The following is a 22,066-nucleotide window of genomic DNA, read 5'->3' on the forward strand; positions in this document are numbered from 1 at the left end:
GAAAAAAAAACTATAGACTGTAGAGATTAGAGACGCTATTCAGATCAGAGAGAAACGGTCTATAGGCTAAGGCAATAATAAAGTATCTTGGTATTTTTAATCGTCAAGCAGAGGGCAATGAGATTCTAGGACAGCAATCTTAATAACGATCAGAATTGCAAGGGTTACTTGTTTGTTAGTGGAAAAGAAAACCTAGATGAGGATTTTTAAAGAGTTATCTGGTGAAAGAGAAAAACACATACATCAAAGTCTGATATTTCAAAACTTAAAGCTAGTTTTGACTAAATTCACATTAAACATTTTCAAAATAAGGTCTACTTGGAATTCAAAATGTTCTTTTTTTTCTTAGGTAGGTTATGATGTGTTAAATTACATTTACACACAAATATTTTCCAGATTTATTCAAGAAGACTGAATGTAAGTCTGACCCTTGACATAGCAGGCACCTGTTAAAGCCTATAGCCTTCTATCCCTGTTGATAATACGCTCTCTGTGTAAAGCAAATAGCTACATTTACATGAGGGAGAGCAAGCCCTGGGAAAACTGTAGTCTGTTATGCTGAGACTGAAATTCTTCTCTTTTTTAAATTGCTTTTTGTTAGCTGTCCTAGAGAGGGAGAGGACATGTATACTTGAACTGGGTTTAAACAGAGCCCTGTAAGGGAGCAAGCCAAGTGCTTGCTGCATAGTGGAGTGGTTCCTGTAGCAACAACTAAGCAAAGTATACCAAGGCTGAGTCACTACAACCACCGCCATGCAAACACTGAACAGCAACACACTGCAGGCTGTTTGAACCCAGTGATCACCGGGGAGAAAAAAAAACAGGGCTTTGTGTGCTTCAGCAAAATCCTTATTCCTCCTGCCACTGCTGAGGGGATGCCAGTCGAAAGCATCTGAACTCTGCCGGAGTGCCAGCTACCAATTACATCATGATGTAATGATGCTGAGCTCAGCAGGTTCGGTTTCCAAAGAGTGCCTAACAAAACGTGCACAGGTGTGTGGCTCAGTGAGGAAGAAGAACCCATAACACATGCTTCTTGTATTTAAAACATCCCCTGCCTGAAATTCTTAACATTTTGTAGGAATCGGCTATGAATCCAGGCAAGCACTGAAGAGGTTAGTAAAGAATAAGGACTTCAAGTAACAATCAGATGAACACTGCTGTTGCGCCAGTGGTCAAGTATGCTATGATAAATCGAAAGGATCTGATACCAAACCTTTACAAAAGATATTCTAAATGGGGGTCGGTAAATATGATCAAGACATGCATTTCTTAAAAGAATTATCATTATATCATTAGGATTATTTTTTTCTTGGACAAATGGTAGCAGTCATGCAGTGATGTAATTGAAGGTTAATTGAGTATTTAATTAACTAGTAATCATACAGTACATCTTGACAGCTGAATGATTGCGTTTCTGCAACTACAATCGGTCAATACGGGCCCCAAATAATTTTATGGTGAGAAAACAGAGGCCGACTGTGTTGATTTCTATTTGAACAGGGATGGTTCCTGAAGTCTGTTATTCTGAATCTGAAACAATCCCATATTAATGAAAATGTGAGTGGGACATCCATCCCCCATGTAAATTATGCTTATAGCTACAGCACTTTTAAGTTTTACCTGATTTTATTTTGGATTTATTTTTTATTTAGAGCTAAATTGCCATTATGTGGTCCTTATTTAACATCCAAAATGACAAGTCCCTTTCAGCCTTCGAAGATATGATTTTTGTCAATAATACAACCTTGTTATCTATTCACAGAGGAGAAAGACTGTATGTTGTGTTTGCCGTAATGATATGACTGAAATAGGCCTTGGAACAAGAAAAAAGATATAATTTGGCACACCACCTCTTCTTCATGCAATAAAATCATAGATAAAAGATACAGTGAAAGGGAAAGTACACAGAACAGCTGTAACCATGAGGGGTTTGCCTTGCTGGAATGGTTTGACATTTAGCTATCATTGCTCTACAAGGACAGTATCCTCTCCCTGTCTGTGGTGTTTTCAGGGTTGTGTATACCTGTAACAAACCCAATCCTTAAGCAACGTCCAATAACCTTTACAGACCAGCAACCTTCCTCTTCAAAAAACCCTGCTCCTTCCTCCAAAACTCTGCATCCACAAAAACCACACCCGAAAAAGACTCACCCCAGAAAAAGAAACCACACCCGAAAAAGAATCACCCCAGAAAAAGAAACCACACCCGAAAAAGAATCACCCCAGAAAAAGGAACCACACCCTTCCCAGGAAGTAATAACCATATTTAAAGAGCTCCCAATTAAGATACTTAAAGACATAATGACAAATCAAGCTCAATAAGCCCTTTGCCAAGGCAATTAGCAAAACACCTGAATCTAATTAGAACTTCCATGTGGAAATTAAGGAAACGATCATTCATTTAAAACAAGAGAGAGACCAGTGCAGAGATAAACCCCTTACCAAAAACTGACAGTAAATTGATATAGTTTCACCTAAGTTTACCTTATGAATCTGAAAGGCCCACTTTAGAAACGAGGACAAAATTACTTATTTAGCAATTGAATAGAGAATTAACCTGGCCAGGTATTCTGATACTCAATTAAGAGCAGCAGGCAGCAAATTACTTATGCTGCATTCATGTAGCTAGTGCTATATACCAATTATAAACAGTGCATTATAAATGTTTCCGGTTGACTTTAGGTGTTAGGATTCTTTGCAATTAATGACTAATTAACAAAATGGCCATTTATAGTGCTAGAGTGACGCATTTCCATTTTTGGTTAATTATACTTATTACTCATGTATCAGCATCTTGGCAAAATACCTCATTAATTTTTTTGGTACCTATTAATAAAGTAGAATGATTATGGACATTTGTTTTCTTCAGCATGAAGCAAAACGATACACTGGTATGCTGCAACAATACCACTATTTAAAACCTTTTCATTCTTAGAAATAGAATGAAAATAGTATTTGAATTGTATTGGCATCAAAAAGATTAGGTATATAATTCAGAAAGCCATGAATAGCACCTTTTTCTCCCTAAATAATCTGTAATAAAAATGCTAAATTACTGTTCACTCCCTTGGTCTTATTCACTCCATTTTACAGATATTGCAGTACAATGAAAACAAGAAATAAATGATATTGAATAGGGCCTTTTATGTCAAGCCATCCGAGACGACTTGCAATGGCATAATAGTAATTAGTACCACGTTACAATACGAGTAAAACAATCAGAGGTGAGCATGAGATTTATAAGAACTCATATGTATAATACTAGTAGAGTAATGGAATAACCTGCTAGTCTGTTTTATGCAAAGAGTAGGGTAACAGTATATCATGTAACTGTGATCTTATCCATCTCACACTGGCCAGTACACTGTATTTAAGACATGGGTACAGTCTGATTATAGTTGATAGGAGAACTAGAGATGTGCTCCGAGCAGTGGTATTTTATAAAACTGGTACACAAACACTGCAGCTTTTAAAGCAAGCCTGAACATTCAGCCTGAATGCACAAGCACTTAGCCTTGGAACGCTCTTTCTGTGTTGCCAAGGCAACTGAAGTGTAAAGTTCTGAAAAATACCACATGCCTTCAAGTGTCATAGAGAGGGGCCTCGGTACCAGAGATAAACATTTACTTCCAGAGCTAAATGAAATGTGGACATTGTTTATTCTTTAGTTATCAAAATATTTATAAAGGAATCTCCATGAAGTGCTTAGGGGTGTCTTGTTGCCAGGTGCTGTAGCAGTGGCAAAACAGTTAAAAAGAAACCCAAAGACAAATTACACTGTGCTGTGAAATTGGTGTGGAATGTTTTTCTTAATAGCTGGGTAATCCAGATGCCAGAAATATAAACATATTTGTCACCTTGGCTTTCCTGAATAGACACCATTTTTGATTTATATGTACCATTTTCTTTCGATCACATTTGAATATAATTCAGGTCTTACTATATCTTTATTTGATTTTTTATTTAATTAATCAATGGAAACCCCCGTGTTTTCGAGCTGCCCGCTCCGCAGCAGCAGCAGACGAGCGCGGCGCGGCTCCAAGCCCAGCAGGTTGAGAGCGCCTGACACATGGTGCAGGAGGAGCATGAGGTGGAGTTCCAGCATGCCCTGGTCAGCATCAGAGAGACGATCCGCAGCCTGGAGGGGCCCGACATCAAGGAGAGCCTGCAGGAGCAGATCCGCCAGTGGTTCATCGAGTGCCAGTAAGTGTGGGTTATCGGGCTTCCGAGGTAAACCCTTGGGTTACAAAAATGGGGATAACATTTCAATGCAGCTGACCCAGATACAGAAAATTATACTGAATTCTGAACAAGAAGAATAATATATTGGTTTATATAACTGCTGTTTCATATCCATAATAAGTGTTTTATAACGTTTAGAATTTAGGAAAACATCAATAATATTTTGGAATAAAAAGCTTAGCCGTATGTGTCCAAAGCACCTAAAACACTGGAAGGATGTAATTTAGCCTTAGAATTACAGTAAATGTCCAAATCATCACTGTTGCTGAAAACCAATATGCTTAAACCCTGCTGATGGAAAGGAGCTCTGAATCTGTGCTAAAAGACAAGGCCTGAAAAGCATGGCCTAGATTGCAATCTGCCTGTAAGACAAAGCATACAGAAAGCATTGGCATAGGAAACGGGCTGGTAGGAATCACTTATCAACACATTCCTACCTGCACCATGTATTTGCTGCCACGACATGTTATTGCTGGTTAAATGGACAGACAACGGACACCAGTCACCTCAGTTTGGCGTTGCTGGCGTCTGGGGTTCAGCTAAGACACAGGCAGGGCTGGCAGTAGTGTCCATCTCCCATTCGTTTCCTCCAGAGGCTTACTCAATAAACATATGAACCTACTGATGATAACACAGCAGCAGGCTTGTTGGATTTGAGGTCAGGTTGGTGAGAGTCTCCCGATTCACATATTTCCCAGGGCTGGTGACAGACAGGGAATTTACGAGTCCGAAATGCTGAAATGGTCAGGCTTCCCCGGTCCAAAGCAGCTTCTGTGTTGCTCTCCCTCGGGAGATATTCATTATTCGGCAGCCTTCTGCCTGCCAGGTCGTATTCTGTTATTGTTACCAGGCGGAACTGTGAACTGGTGAAACGTAACAGGCCTGCTTTTTGTAATAAGTGGGATAGATTTAAAACCAAGGGGAGAAAGTCAAATAACAAGTGAAATACAGCAATTGCTTAAATCCTCAGGCATTCTGGAGGGAAATGTCAGACTTTCCTGATCCCTCCCTGATGAGTGGAATTTAAGTACAGAACTATTGGATACCTTGTAACCTTCAGAATACAGGTATATTAATGATGTTGCAGCACCACTGTCCCCACACTTTTGTTACATTATTTAATACATGTCTTACAATAGAATAATATGATCAGAATCTTTATTCACTGAGCAGTGTCCAATGTTCTACGCAATGTTTCACAGCAAGTGGCTATAAAAGTTAATGCCACATTACATATTTTTTTTACAAATGCAAAATGGTATTTTTGTGACTGTTGTAAAACAAATGTATAAATTACAGTCAAGTACACAATATAATATTACATTATTCATTGTATTCATTTTCTGAAGTAAATACAACAAGTAAACAATACCTGTTCATTTTTCTCATAAATACACACGTAAATGGTATCTATTAATTTTTTAACCAATATACTGTATAGGTTTTGCTGTGCAAAAGTCTTAGACATGTTGCATTTTTCTACTCTGATGCATTATGAGCATCAACAATTTACTCAAAGCCTCCACTAGTGTTTTCTACTATTCTAACAACCTTGGCATAAAGAAGGAAAAGGTGAAATAGCTCGCATCACTTGATTTTCAAGGTGTGGTATCCAAATCCCAACAAGTACAGAGAAACATCATCTGTAATTGACAAACCCAGGACTAGAAGACCCAAAAAGCTGTCTAACAAGGATGAGCAATACTTGAAGATAATATCCTTAAGGAATAGAAAGAAGTCACGTTTTGAATTGACAACAGAACTGTCAGAAGACACAGGTGTCATTGTCCATCCATCAACAGCCCAAAGCACCTTTGACCATTGTTTCATAGTCAAATTTCTTTGTTCTTGTGCATATTTTAGTCTTGTTCCCCTTTCTTAACAAAGGTATTCTTACTGCAACACATCTTTTCAATCCTGATTTCAAGAGTGACCTTCGTACTGTTGATTTGATGGATATATATAAAATTTCGATTTCCTCTTATATTTTAAACAATTTTATTTCACCCTTAAATCTGAAATCTGTACAAAACTTAGTGGAGGCTTTTAAAGATAGATTATATTTTAATTTTTGTTCTGTGAATATAAACATGAAACAGACTCAAACACTGCGTATTGAAGCACCAGGAACAAAATGATACTACAAAAATATAATTGTAAAGAATCCTGAGGGGATGAGAATTTGAGACTGTGTCCTATTCAGAGGGGTGAGGCAAGTTTGTCCATGCAAATGTGGGTCTAACAAACGGGTTGAGTCTTGAGAGGTCAGCCAGTTTTACCAGGCAATTCCAATTGCCAATGGATCTCCAGAGCAGGAATCGGTATATTACTATCTTTATTGTAATGCTGTTTCAGATTTCAGCAATGCCACCAGCAAGTTTCCAGACTACCCTGATGAAGAGGATGGGGGATCTGCTGCTGTATTTGCTGAGAAGACACCTGAGCAGGTAACTATATTATTAATTATTTTAACAGATTTCAAAGCTATAAGTACTTCCAGTAACGGAGACTCCATTTGCACAAGTAAGGCAGGCTAGCCTGCGTGCCAATGTGCCAGGATGTGGAAAATAGCTAATGCTGTCATTTTAATGGTAAGTAATATAAAAAGGTAATAAAAATGAATAAAGTATTGAATAGTTTTTTGTTTTGGTGCTGTCTTTTAATCTTTTTGGCAACAGCTGTACTGCTCATTGCTCCTGGTTAGTAAGTGTGAGGGGGGAATGCAGCGGGAGGGTTGGAGAGAACAATAAACCCCCGGAAACAGCTTTTGGCATGCAGCTGCTGTCTGGAAGTGTCCATTGGCTGGCTGGCAGGCAGGCAATTCAGGGATATTTATTAAAAGAATAAAGAAGTTGTTTAAGGTAAGCCTTCAACTCGGTACAATAACTAAAGCCATTTCCCCGAATGTGCATCCTTGTTAAAAGAGCCTGACTTTAAATATGTGTTGCAGTGAGTGTGGACACAGTATTGCTCTACAGGGGATCTGCAATTCTGACACAAGCAGTGCTGCAAGTGCAAGAGAAAAGCTGAGTTTCAGCATGTAGTATATAACACAAAGAGCAGCTATTATGGTGGGTGCCCAAACCAGTCAGAGCATGTGTTTCCCAGACTGCAGCTGCAACCTGGACCACTGTGTCAGGTATCTTTAAGTCAGAACGTTACTACTGGTCCATCTAATATTCTCAACTGAAGAACGGGACAAATCTCCCTGACGCGGCGTGTTTTCGTTGTGAGCCACCAACACCTTTTCATGCACAGCTTCATCAGAGGTACTGAACTTGAAGTCTTCCATCCAAAGCACTGGCAATGTCCGACTCTGGGTCTGGCTGCAGCACGTTGCCAGAGTAAACATGCACGTTATTTTGTTTGGTTTCTGCAGCGTTTTGGTTTTATCTTTCAGGTAGCAGCAGAGCTGGTGGCCAAAGAGGAGGAGAAGAAGAAGAAAAGCAAAGGAAAGGAAAGAAGGAGAAGAAGTCTGGAAAGAAAGAGAAAAAGAAAGACAAGAAGGGGAAGGGAAAAAGGGCAAAGGTGACAAGGAGGTATGCTGCTCCACATTCTCTTCAGTGACTGATATCACATTTAGAGTTCTTTGTGTTTTATTTGATAGCTATTGTATGAAAACCCATGCTTCAATCTAATCAACTCAATTGGGATGTATTATGACAAAAAAATGCCTCTGTTAATATCTTCTTTACTAAGAAAAGTCACTATCTTTTCTATTGCCACGATGCATGTTTGTACTGTATTGCATGCCCTGTGAGCTGGGATTAGGAAGGAATTTTGAGTGGGGCTTTTATAAAAACAGTTATTTTTATGAATGGCCCAGTCCTCATTTCCTGCCAAGACTGTGTATTTTTTCTGTTGTTTACTCTTTCAATGACTCTGAATAAGATGTATTTGTGGATAAATCCAGGGCACAGAAAGACCTTCACATCTTACCCAACACAGCCTCCTCCAATAATATATACATTGGGACCAAACAGTGTTCACACAGCTCATCATTTTTAACATAAACTACATTTGTGTGGTTCTAGGCTTCAACCACAGACTTTTTTGTCTTTTCTTTTTGCAGCTGTGGGAATTCAGCATTTGTGTTCATTTGTTGACAACATGTAGTTTACTGTACCTATTAACGTGATTAAAACAATCAACTCAAAATTGGTGCAGTGGCTCCATTCAACCATGCAACCCTTCTTTCTGTTAATTCCAGACAGGTGCCATTTGCTTTGGAAGCTTTTGTTAACTCAGCTTGAAAAAAACCTCTTAGCCTCACACAGGACCTCCCCAAGGAGGCACAAAAACACACACTCCATTAAAATGCTGTCACTATTACTGTAAGTTGGTTTCGACTAGTTTTGACCACTCACATTCTCCTTAATGGTATAAATTACTTAAGTGTAGTAACATTCTGTTGGACCCAATTGGGCATAAAAGAATGGAACCATTATTCCTATTAACCCTGGTCCTGAGTAGCTAATCGCTTCCTTATTAATAGAGCGGGTAAATTGAGTTACAGGAGACTTGCTGCCAGTGGCCCTGAACTTCCTTGTAGCGTTTCCTCAACCTAATTTTTACATGCTTCTCATTCATCAGTTCTCCGTGTCATATGCTTCTTTGTTTTTTTCTATTATTAACAGTTTGGAAACATTTTTATTCAGTATGTACAGCAGAAACAGTTTCCATTATACACCACCCACTACACCCCCACAGAAGAAAACAGTGGTTTGCATTATGCTAACAGAACCACATTTTACTTCATCTTCATCAATCAATCAGCTCTGTTAAAAGAAAAATTGAATAATAATGTAAACCAGACGAGACTAAAGGGACGCCTCTATATAAAATAGCATTAATGACATTATTAGAAAATAGAGCCTATTAATATGAAGGCCAGATAAATTCTCCTTAAACTGGTGACTTAAAATGAGCCTATCTTGCTTATCATTCCCCCGAGGCCAGCCTGCTTCTATCTGCACCTACTGTATGTGGCAGGTGTGGGAATGTGGTCTCTCTGTGCTGCTGAATATGTTTACAAAGTTTACGGTAAGCTCAGCCTTGGGAAACAAAAAATATGAAGGAACATGGGAGGCTAGTTTTAAACTGGGGATCACACAGGATTGCAGATGCATGGATTTACTGCAAGAGGGACCAGTGGTACGCGGCTCGGATCATCATTGGAAAACCCCTTCTGCCTTCGTCGACATTAGTTCCCTCTTAGGAAATCAAAGTAACACAACGTAAAGAGGTTTCATAAAGGATGTCTGTCATGAGGATGTGTTGTGAAACTGATGTGATGTGTCAGGATTGGAGCAATGAATCAGGATACGGTCAGGCTGTTTTTTCTTGTAGGTTTAATTTTTGGTGAAATCATTATTCCAGAATTGCGTTTAACTCATTTTCCTTGAGTGGGAACAGTAGTAGAAATCAAGAGTGTAGCAATTGTGATTTCATGATCAAACTAGATTGTGTACTTCAGCTTGATTCGATAGTAGCTGATTAGATTTGAACTTAAATACTCTCTAGACTGAGGGTGTTTTGTCTGTGTGTGTATGTGTGTGTGTGTGTGTGTATATTCTGCGCCATACCTGCCATATAAAATTTATTTAGCCAACCGGATTAGCCGTTATCCATTTACTAACAGATTTTACAAATACACAGCACTGACAAAACTTCACCAACATCTAGATTCTAGTACATAACCATAATCAATGTCCTGGTTAAATTCATCATGCACTGGGAAATTAAGTAAAATAGTCTTGGGGACAAGACAGCCCTGAAAATTAGATGGTGTATCTGAGTAGTTTTGTCCTTCTTACATATCTTTTACATAATCTTTTAAATATTAAAACAACAGAAACTGACTCTTTTCTGAGTTTAGAAAATCATTCGGATAAATAGAGAGTACAACATACTATTTATTGATGACAATGGTTTTTGTAACATTTTATTTTCGCTTAGAGGTGCCACATACCTAGTTTGCGTCTGTGGTGAAGTTTTTCATTTTTGAAATGTTCTAGCTCGTGTCATTTTTTATACTGTGAAGGATTTACAATCAGTTTACAGGGGTGGGATGTTTGTGGTTTTACAGAACTCATTAGGATTTCAGTATCTGCCTTCATAAATTAAACAAATGTGACGCAGCGTCACCTCTATAAAAATATTGGGCAGGTTGCACCACAACCTTATAAACCTGTAATATAGAACGTTGGTAGTCTGGATTTCAATCTGGGAAATTTCAATAGCACACAGGCATTCATCATTTAGTTCTCAATGGTTACATATTTGCATAAGATGTGGAGTGTGTTCCTTCAATCCGCAAATTTGAGTTTGAATTTTAAAGTGTTTTGGTAACACTTACTTAACAACAACTGAATCTGTCCAGTAAATGGTTAAAAAGCCTCTATTGTCTTGCATTTGTTCAAATGAAGCCTTTAGATTAGATTTCGAGGAAAGAGTGACACTGTTATCTGGCAATAAACTCGTATCTTATCTGTTTTACTACTGGAAAAGCAGATCTTTAAAAAAAGAATACAGATACCTTGTCAGTGAAGAGAAATTCAAGGGAGAAGGGGAATTCAAACAATCTGGTACACTGGAACTTATGTTGACGTTTATATATTTCACTGCCGCCTTCAGGGCAGAATATAATTGTTTCCTGAATGATGCCAGTATTACTTTATAATATGTGTTTCATCTGTTCTTTTTTCTTGTAGAGAAAAATGGAATGGCTTTAAAAATGGCTCTGAATTTGAAAGCTTTAACCTATTTTTTAATAGCATATGTTCGTCTTGCTCACATTTTTTAAAACGTATTCAAAATTTTTACTGATGTGCATCATTTGTAATACCTACAACATGTGCAATCTATCTACTGAAAGCTATATAAAAACAAATCGCTTAAATAAAACATGTATGCTGAAAAATCAGCATTTAGGAAAGCAAGCAAAAAAATAAAAAATAAACAGACAAAGTAAATAAAACTGTAAATAATAACAGTAATCCAGGCTTGCTGCTACTATACATCTCAACATTAATGTCTGGATTTATTGCTGCATTTCTGGCACCTCAGAGTTTGAAAAACTGCTCTTTCTATGCTGGAGATTCTGTCACTGCCTACTTTGATAAAAGCATTGCTGTTTAATCAGACAGCCGTGTCTGAAAACAGCACCTCTACAGAGTTAAATGCCTGAATGAATATGTCTTGAACTTTCTGTCTTGCAGGAGGCAGAGTAAGGATGGAAAATGGCCCCCAGCAACTTCCTCCCTACAGTGGTAGAAGGAAGCAAATCATACAAAGTTCAGCAATCAAAAGACAAGTCAATAGACACTGGATTTCATTATTTACAGCAGCACATGGTCCTGGAGCAACCTCCATATGTGTGATAATTCATACACCTAAAGAGGTGACAGGGAACGAGGGAGCCAAAGAGTTCAACATTATTTAGGCCAGAATAAATAAGCGGGGAATGGAACCTGCACCTGCTGCTGTGATTTATGATGCTCACAGCCTTGGCTCTGCTCTAGGGTGTGCAGGGAGGGTCAGACTTCATAGGAATGATTAAGGACCTGCAAGTTTCTGACCTGAGGTGGCGGGACTCACCTGTTTATTAATGTTTGTTAATCTCTCCATGAAATGGGATGATGGTAATTATTTCAATTTATAGTAAGTTATATGTGTGTGTGATTGCCTGAAATCTTTAACAGATTCAAAGGATATTTTCCACTGTTATCTTTGGTAATTATTTTTATTTTTTTTATTTACTTTGGCCCTGTTTTCACAAACCTCCCTTCTGAGGCTATATCACAGTACTTTACATTCTTAAAAGGAGTTGACATCGTTAACCCAGACCAGTACTTTAAACGCAGTACAAAAACCAGGACCAGTGAACACAGTTGGAAATTAAATGGAGACAGACAGAGGGAAGGAGGCACTTCTTCACACAGAGAGTGGTGTGGGTATGGAATGGGCTACCTAATCATATTCTTGAGGCAGCATCACTTGGATCCTTTAAAACCCAATTTGACAGACTTTTGAGATAAATCAGCTATTAAGAATTGGATGAGCTTAGGTAGGTTGAATGACCTCTCTATGTTCTTACTGGGTCACCATAAATTGCCCTCAAGCCTCCTCAAACACAATACCGTGCACTACTTGGTTACACTCTTTTTGTTCCTTCAGTGTGTAAGACTCCTGCATTGTTCTTCTGTAGCAGTGGGGAAGCAATTGATTGGTGCACTGTACCTGTGAAGCTTCCTGGCAGATTATAGAGAGATCTAGCCATGTAGATGATCTGATCTTGGTTAAAGTACATAAACACATGAGGAATAAAAATATCAGAGGAGCTATCTGGGAGATGGCTTATCTCAGTACACACATTGCAAGCACTGGTGGTGAATGATTATTGGTATTTTGCAGGTAAGCAGAAAAGGTAATTGGTCAGTGAGATAGATCAGAGGTTTAGCTCCTGTACCACAAATGCACAGCCATTCTTTTTTGGTTTTCTTTCTATTTATAAACACACCAGATCTGTGTCCATACTGTACTTTCACAGAATGAACTGTGCCGACACGCTAAAGGGATTAGGTGGGGTTCGTGTGACGGGATCCTGACGCAACACTAAGATTGGGTTGACGCCATTAGCACCCCTAGCCTTGAATCTCAAACCTTTAACTTTTATTTCATGTTTTATTTTTTATTGTATCTGCCAATCCCAAGAACCATCATCAAGCGCTGCAGGACCAACTCCTATTATGCGGGAATAGGAAACACATGCAAGTTAGAACCAGCCTTCCTTTCATTGATCCCACATAAAATAGCCTTCCTCCCAGGATGACAAGTGTGAGAGAAGGCAACAGGGACAATGGGGCTTGCTAATCAGCAACTGCTGTGAACACTAAATAAAGCAGAATTGAAGGGTTTCATTCAGCAAACATCACAGTTTACTGTAGGCTGTGCCAGCTGCAACCCTGCCAGCACACACAGAAGTGTTCTTCCGGGTCTTGTTTAATTTAATTTAATTTGATTCATACAGTCAATATTTTTTACTTCATTCATTCATGGTCAGTCTATTTTTTCTCATCACTATTACTCTCTCTTCCATCTTATGCAGGGTTAGTCAAAGTTGGCCTTTCTGAATTATTTAATTGAACCATTTAAACACCTATCCAGACCCTGAAGTAGTTTTACCAGTTACATCTGCAAAAGGAATGGCCCTCCAGGATTGTGACTGGCCACCCCTGGTGGATGTTCCGACTTTATTGACGAGAGTCCTGTCACATGACAAATCTAGGGACACGACTTTAAAGAGGTTAACAGTGGAGAATTCCAACCATCTTTGTTTTGTAACTTAAAAAAACAAAACTCGTCTTGATTCTGTTTGGCTTGGTGGACTCCTGGACTCCTAGTTTTCCAGTGTCATATCATCAATAACTGTCATTGCTATAGGTAAACCTCTTGCTTCCTTCCAATTTTCTGGCAGCAGCTTACGCAACAGGAAACTATAGTAATTAAGAACCATCTTTCCTGCCATTGACACTAAAAACAGCCTTTTCCCATAAAGAAGGACACAAGTGAAGGAGGAAACCCACTGGAGCAGTAGATATTGTAAACAAGAGATTGGCTCACGTGTTCATTGAGAAATAAGGCTGCAGCAAAAATGCTTTCTTATACTCCAGCAGCTGTATCGATCCCCAGTGCTCGCTGTGTATTTTAAGAACTTGTCTGATGCTAGAAGGCTGAATGCAATTTTCCTCAGATAAATGCTTTTTCAAGTGATCCAACGCAGACCTCTAAATCCTGCTTTACCACCTGGTTCTGTGGTTCCTCATTGGAGGACTTTCCCTTTAAGATGAATTCTTGTTCATGCGAAACTTGTTTAAAATGATGTCGGTTACATTGAGGTTTAGTATCTTTGGGAAGGAAAACAGCAGAGAGAGAGAGAGAGAGAGAGAGAGAGAGAGAGAGAGAGAGAGAGAGAGAGAGAGAGAGAGAGAGAGAGAGAGATCATTATAACATCGGTGCTGTAAACATGGTGTAAGATGCATCATTTAGCCAAATGGTTAATTTCCATTGAATAGTCACTCAAGCAACCATTGATGGCAAATTAAAAAATGACAAAAAATATGAATTTATAAAACATGAAGAGCCTCTTAGCCAACACAAATTTCCAAAGATTTTTCAGTCTTGTGCAATAATAATGTCCAAAAAGCAGTTTGAGAATGGCGCAATAATGTTTGCTTTTATATTTCTTGGCAAGTGCAATCCTCCCCCATCCAAACACTGGCCATTTATAATCCAGCTTCCTTTAATGGATTGGCCTCGGAAAGCAGCCTTCCTCACAGGATGACGAGCGTGAAGGGAAAGCCGTCGGGACAAAAGGGTCGTGGTTTATTTACGAGAGGACTTCATTCTCCTCCCCCTTTGTGTATAATCACTCACAGTAACCTCACAGCTCCATCAGCTTGATGAAAGACTTTTACAGTGTGTGGAACCCCTTCAAAACAACAACTGCAAACAACTCACAGCTCCATGGTCTTGATTTATGTTTACTAATAAGGTAGTAGTTACCATTGTACGATGTGGCTTGACCTGATATCCTTCAAAAACTTCTTTGAAGCTGCATTGTACAGTTAATATACGTGACCTGACTTGTCTGGTCAGCACAGTCTCTGCTGCTTTAATGTTTAATGTTCTCCCTGGATTGTCTTGAAATGGGTATCTTTCACGTCAAGGGGAAATGTGGAGTACACTTTTAAAACAAATGTCCGTGTAATTGGCCTTTTACTCATGAGTTATTTTAAGAATGTTTGTTTTAAGTGTGTTTTGGTTTCTTATTTCTTTAACAACAGTCTAGAACAGTTTCATTCATACTGTGCATTACTTTATTTAATCTATCAAAACAGTCTTAAAGAAAATATTTTAAATAGTTAAAATTATGTAACTGGTCCACTGTTTGATAATGAGGATAAATACTCCCATGCTTCTACCATGTTATTTACTGGTACTGTGCTTTAGCATGTTAGCCTAAGCTCTGGTATATTTGGCATGCCACAGTAAGCTTTTAAGGGAGGTAGGTAGTCAGGCTCTATCTGGGATTTGCACCAGAAAATGAAGGAAAATAACTACCCCCCCCCCCCCCCCCCTCATGGTGTGTGGATTTCAGATGTGTGGCAGGGCAGAGATGAGGGACACAACTTCTCCTAGCGCTTCGATGGCAAGCTCATAAAGGAGGAGGAGAGAAAAGAGGTGGAGGAGGAAATCAGAGTCCAGGTGTGTGAGAAAGAGGGAGCTTTGCAGAACCTGAAGCTGACTGCGGCCCGGGAGAAAGGGAAGAAGAAAAAAGGAAAGAAAGGTGGCAAGAAGGTAAAAGTTGAGCATTTTATAATATGGGTCAGATATGGATGTAAAATATCTGGTTAATGCAGTAAAATGTAGCTACACCATGGATGCATGGCTGAATCCCAGTCCTCTGAGGGATTCATGGACTTAGAGAATAAAATACATGTATACAATTCAAAACCAAATTGCATACTTGTGTATATATAAATAAAAAAAACACTATAGCAATGTGTACTAATATATTGCACAAATCCTTAAGTACCCTTTGTAAGTGCAGTGCATTTAAAACAAATGTGACATGGCATATTTCAAATGCTAGAAAGAAAAACTTCTAAGACTGACGGAAGAAATAAAGCAAACCGCAAAATATATTAAAAAAAAAACAGGAATATCCTAAAAAAGAAAAGATTTAAAAAAGCGTATTAATTTGGAAAGGAAACCCTTCTGGCGTATTAATTTGGAAAAGGAACCCTTCTGTGGTTTGCAGTCAGACTAGGCTTGAAAGGCAGAGACTGGTTCTATTTCCAGCCACTCAGAAACATGAAGCCCTCAATGTCAACTCCATCAACCTCCTTCAGTTTCTTCAGAGACCCCCCAAGCTGGACATTTACAATTAGCAACTGTCTCCTGTGTCAGAACAAGGCTGTCTGGGGACTTGCATTGGTTTAGCAGGGAAATCACTTAGAAAGGGGAACTTGAGAACCAAGTTACAAAGAGGTAACTGTGTCACCGGCTCAATATCAATATAGTGGTTTTGATGGTGTTTCCTAAACGTAAGGGTGGTTACATTATACACTTCTATGAATAAAAACGCTCCAGTTAAAAATAATGGATTATATGTTGTTGGATTAATCTGCAGCAAAAGGCCATAAAATGCCCAATGTAATGATTTACTTGAGTACATTATGTTGAGTACATGATGGTAAACTGAATAGAAATTGTATCAGAGTGTGAGTGGCACACAGTCGCGTTTCCAAAAATGTATGGTTTGTGCCATTTAATTTATTTTAATTTCAGCCTGTAAGCAACACTACTCGAGGCTGACAGTTTGGGATAGTGGACAGAACAATTATACTGGAGAACACAAACAGCTGGCTCCTTGGCATGATTGAACAGAGTTAATCATGTACTTTCTATGCAAGCTTTAAGAACACATACTGCTATGTTACATTTTCTTGTGTGGATGTTTTTAAGAGGTCTATAAGCAAAGTGCTTTGTAAAAGCAGTGATTTGCAGTGTTAGACAAACACCTTTTAATTTAAATATATTTTTAATCTGTCAGTTTACACAGTACTGCTCCACATAAGAAATATTTGTTTTTTTGTTTTTTTTAAACTGGCCCTGTAAAAGCAACACGCCCAATTATCTAAGACCAATTCCAAGAATTCATATTTATTTCCTTACAATTCTTATAAATGCTGGCAGGGTGTATTGACTATTAGTTAGTGGTAGCATGTAACAGCCCACAGCTACCCAAGATTCACATTTTCCTTTCCTTTTTTTGTTGTTTTATAAGAATGTTGCTTTGGAAAATGGGATTCCTACCATTTGTGAAGCAATAATATTATGTTCGCTTGACTGAGATCAGTGGGAAAAGAGCTTGTACACTGTTAGTGGCATGCCAACCCACTCCTCATATGTTGTGAAGCAGTGGGTTGCCAGTAACAATGAATTGGCGATGACATTTTGTCACATGTTATACAACGCCATGACAATCCAATACTCGGTATGAAGTGCCGGGGGTGCTCATCCTTGTTGCATGCCCCTCCTGTTTTTATTTTACTACCTGTTGGTTAAGCAAACCAACATATTGCATAAATTCAATTTTGATCAACGTCTCTCTTTAGCATCAGCCCCCGATCCAAACGTCAGTATCAAGGGGATATAGTGGGTTCTGGATGCACCACAGCAGCTGCCTAAACTAAAATTCTGAACTGCCAGTGCTGGCCCGTCTGCCTTTGTTGAATTATGACAGAGTAGTACAGACAAGTCCCCCTCGGGGGAAAATTATCTTTGAATAAGAATTTAGGTTTATTTTTTATTTTACAATGTGCAAAAATGCAAGTACTGTACATGGTGTGATGTTCCCCAGTTTTGATGTGAGAAGAAAATAGGATTCTGAATTGGGTAGGGTATTATAGATTTCAGATTTGCAGTTGAGTTCAATTGAGTCCCAAACTGATAGTGACAAAATCTTACCCTCCTCTGCCACTGTATCGATTACAATATGTTTATTTTTGTCAAAAAACCAAACACAAATCAAGTTCTTTTTTATTGTACTATTTAATGGGAGCCATCATGCATAAGCCAGTTGGCTATTATTATTATTATTATTATTTATTTCTTAGCAGACGCCCTTATCCAGGGCGACTTACAATCGCAAGCAAATACAAATACATTCAAGTGTTACAATATAAGTCATACAATAAGAACAAGAAATACAATAATTCTCAAGTGTGACAAACCACAATTCAATAATACAGCAGATAATAGTGAAAGTTACATCAGGATATGATTAAGTAGTGATAGTTACATCAGGATATGATTAAGTACAAAATACTACAGATTAAACACTTGGCAGATTACAATATTCTGAGGTACAGGATTAAATGCAGTAAAATAGGGGGCAGATAAGAGCAAAATAAAGCATATTTAAATGAAGGGTGATAGTGTCCCAGGATACAACAGAGGAGTTCTACAGGTGCTGTTTGAAGAGGTGAGTCTTAAGGAGGCGCCGGAATGTGGTCAGGGACTGGGCAGTCCTGACATCTGTAGGAAGGTCATTCCACCACTGCGGAGCAAGGGTGGAGAAGGAGCGGGCTCGGGAGGCAGGGGAGCGTAGCGGAGGTAGAGCCAGTCTTCTAGTGCAGGCGGAGCGGAGAGGTCGAGTGGGGGTGTAGGGAGAGATGAGGGTCTGGAGGTAGCTGGGTGCAGTCTGATCAAGGCATCTGTAGGCTAGTACAAGAGTCTTGAACTGGATGCGAGCGGTGATCGGGAGCCAGTGGAGCGAGCGGAGTAGTGGAGTAGCGTGGGCGAAGCGAGGTAGAGAGAACACCAGGCGAGCAGCAGAGTTCTGGATGAGCTGGAGGCTACATTGCCTTTCAATAACTAATACTCCATTAAGATAAACACAGCACTAGGGTATGTAACATTAACAAAATATTAAATAATATATTGGAAATTCAGTCCACAAACAGATAGAAGATTTCCAGAGTTCAAGATTGCAAACAACAGATACAGCTGCATGACTGGCGTCTTGCCATGGCTCCTAACCAAAGGGTTTCAAGTTATCGCATCAGCTAGAATTAACTGGAAGTGGAATATGATCAGAAGATCCTGGGTTCAGATGCCAGCTCAACTTACTGCCTCGCTGTGTAGTTTTTGGGGTAACACCTTTCCCACCTTTGGGATCTAGTTTAATGGTCTTAGTACCACTTCCCATTAGTCTATATTATCCCATTGGTGTCCCTTCTAGTTAGTATGGTGACCTGCTCATGGGGAAGCTCCTTCTATTGCTATGATGGTGGGTGGCTAGACCTGCTTTGTGCATTGCTTTTGTGTTGTGTGCCACACTGTGTTATAGACTTGTTCATCACCCATAACATCAAAGCACTGAATCAGAAGTCTATGGTAGAACGATTAGAAACTTAAGTCAAGTAGACAAATGTTTCAGCTCAGTGTACCATGCGTAAGGCACTAGCTGATTACTTCATTAAGTGTCTTTGTAAGTTGTACCTTATAATCTTCGATTGAGTGTTTTTGAAGTTATGGAGGAGGAAGCCTCTAGCCCACTGAAGAAGGCACTAGCCGACATGTTTATTTCTGGGAATTGCTGACCACAGTTGTCGTTTCAGAAGAAGAAGAAGAAAGGCAAGAAGGGTGGTAAAAAGAAGCAGAAGAAAGAGAAGGACTTGACCGCAGACAGGTATGTAGAAGCATTGTAACTAGTCAGGTACCACATGCATCTTTTCAGAGTGAAGATTACGTTCTCACCTGTGCATTATGTACCTCATGTTTTCAATACATTTTCTTTTGAAACTACACATTTGAGACCTTTATAGTAAATATAGAAGTGCACAAGAGGTACGAGATATGAACATGTTCAGTTTAAAATAGACCCCTGTGGGAAAACAATATATGTTTTTGAGGAATGGAGTACACAACTGGTTAGCAACCAAAGGTTACTGGTTTGATCCCCATCTTCCCCACTAATAATTAACATTGGGGTAACTTCCTTATAAACTCCAAGTAATTGACCTGAAACATTCCTGAAGATGACTGTAGGAAACTCCCAGAGGCAGGTTCTTCCAGCTGCTCTAGGTCTCAAAACTAATGGGAGACTTTTTCTACTCACATGTGGATACTTCTCCATGGATCTGAGATTCAACAATGCATGTTTTAAATTGTTTGGTTTTTTTGGCATGTTTTGCCAGTATGTTTCCTGAACATTGACACTGAGAGTAAGATCGACCACAGGGGACTTTTCATCACCTCAGGGAGCAAGTTGTGTAGTTTCAGAGAACATCCCTTTCACTGGCCAACTTTGCATGTGTTATGAGCAGAATCCAGCAGCTGTAAAAATTATTGAAATGTAAAGGGAAAACCTGAAACATCACCGCTTCTGGAAAGTAACATGGTTTTAGAAATGTGCTGTCATTTCTGCCTCCTCTACAACTGTGGCAACTGTGAGTGAGTAAAGAAAGAGTCTCAGAACCAGTTTCAGAAGGAATAGAAATTACACATGCACACCCCTAGCAGTAATTTTTCCAGCTCTGGGTCTTTTCAGAAGCAGACCCACTGGTTGAAAAATTACATTTAGTAAGCCCGTTGTATAATTATCTAACCAGGCACTACAACAGAGAACAGTAACTCACATGCTAGGATCTTTTACACAGGTTAGAAATTAAATATTATGGACATGTGGATGATGCAAAAACCCCTTTAACTAATGCACTGTGCTGTGATCTCGCTCCAGGACCATTGAGTCCCTGTACGAGGAGCTGTTCCAGGAAGGTTTGCTCATCAGACCCTCCAGGACAAAGCTGACGGATTTCATTGGTAATTCTTTTCTTTTATATCTTTCTTTCTTTCACCCAATGAAGTCTGCTATTTTGTGTTAGTGTTCCAGAACAGCATCTTACTTTGTTGTGTTTGTTTTTTTTAAAAGATAAACTTGCTTACTTGTGCAGTGTGTTAAACGCAATAGCTATTTAATTTCCCCCTGTTGGGAATCATATCTCTGGCAACGGATTTCCAGTGGAGGTGTGATGATCTTTTTCATGATACTGATAGCTCTTGTTGTGTGTTTACAGCAGTGGCGGGGGACATACAGTATGTTACTACCAGATCAGGTACTGGTCATATCCACAAACACATTCCGATATCAAATACAGACTGACGGGAGCATTCTCGTTTATTGATGTCACCAGTACATGCACTGAGCTCTAATATACCACAGTATAACAGGGAATGTTATAAAGGAAGTTGCAGGGCCACTGGGGTGTAACTCAGACCTCAGGAGAAGTTCATGCAATCTGACTCATTCCACGTGGGCAACGCAGAGTTACAGAGCTGGCAGCCTCTGACTTTTCATTAGGCTGGCTTGGTCAGGCTGCATGTGTTCTGAGTTAATTTAATTTACATGGTGCTTAGCCAGCATACATTACGTGCAAAATGTCTTTTTTTATTATTACTAGGGTTTACCACACGCTTGGTTGAGTATTCATCTGCACTGCTGAAAACCTCACTGATAGCTGCTGTGCGCTCTCATGTTCAGTGTGCTGATAGTGTAGTTCTCCTTCCACAGGCGAGTACATTTACCTAGGGCACTACGCTTCTCCAGGCTGATATAGAACCCATGCCATCCCTATCAGAAGTCAAGCAGTTGATGGCCCTGTATGGAATCCTACCACTGGGTAAGTGCCCCAAAGGAGAAAACATAAAAGAAATCTGAGCCTGAGACAGCATGCATCATTATCTTACAACATCATTTTTTAAAGGAAAGAACTTTCAAAGGCCACCATGCTTGAACCAAGGGTTTTCAAACAGGGGGCCTGGTAAAAAAAAAAAACATCAGGGTCACATGCAGAATGAAAGGCGGTGTTGGGTGTCTGTATCCCAGTGTCATTTTGTGTTTTGAATTTCATCCCCTGTTCAAAGAGGGATCGAACCAGTATTAAAAGTTGATCCCTGGATTGAAAGACTTGGCTGCTGAACTCCCTTCATGCCAGGTGGGCCATGACCTGAAAACCATTCACTAGCAAATTCAAGTGGTATTTTTAGAGCTACTTTGTAAAAAGCAAAAACTAGTAATGATAATGGACATTGGGCTATTTACTACATTTTGTCTACAATGAAAAATGTTTTTTTTTTTTTTTTTCTAAGTGAAAATAATTGCACAACTAAATTGTTGTTTTCAAGTTATTAAAACCATGTAATTGCATTGTTAATATTGGAACTTAAGACCAGAGTCGGTAACAATGTA

General features: G+C 39.2%; 1 pseudogene; it reads left to right on the forward strand.

Moving 5' to 3' along the window:
• The first annotated feature begins 3,383 nt into the window (after nucleotides 1–3,383).
• Nucleotides 3,384–22,066, forward strand: part of LOC117406575 (dynein regulatory complex protein 11-like) — a 28,750-nt pseudogene continuing 10,067 nt past the window's right edge.

The sequence above is a fragment of the Acipenser ruthenus genome, chromosome 10 (assembly GCF_902713425.1).
Source record: "Acipenser ruthenus chromosome 10, fAciRut3.2 maternal haplotype, whole genome shotgun sequence".
Taxonomy (NCBI): Eukaryota; Metazoa; Chordata; class Actinopteri; order Acipenseriformes; family Acipenseridae; genus Acipenser; species Acipenser ruthenus.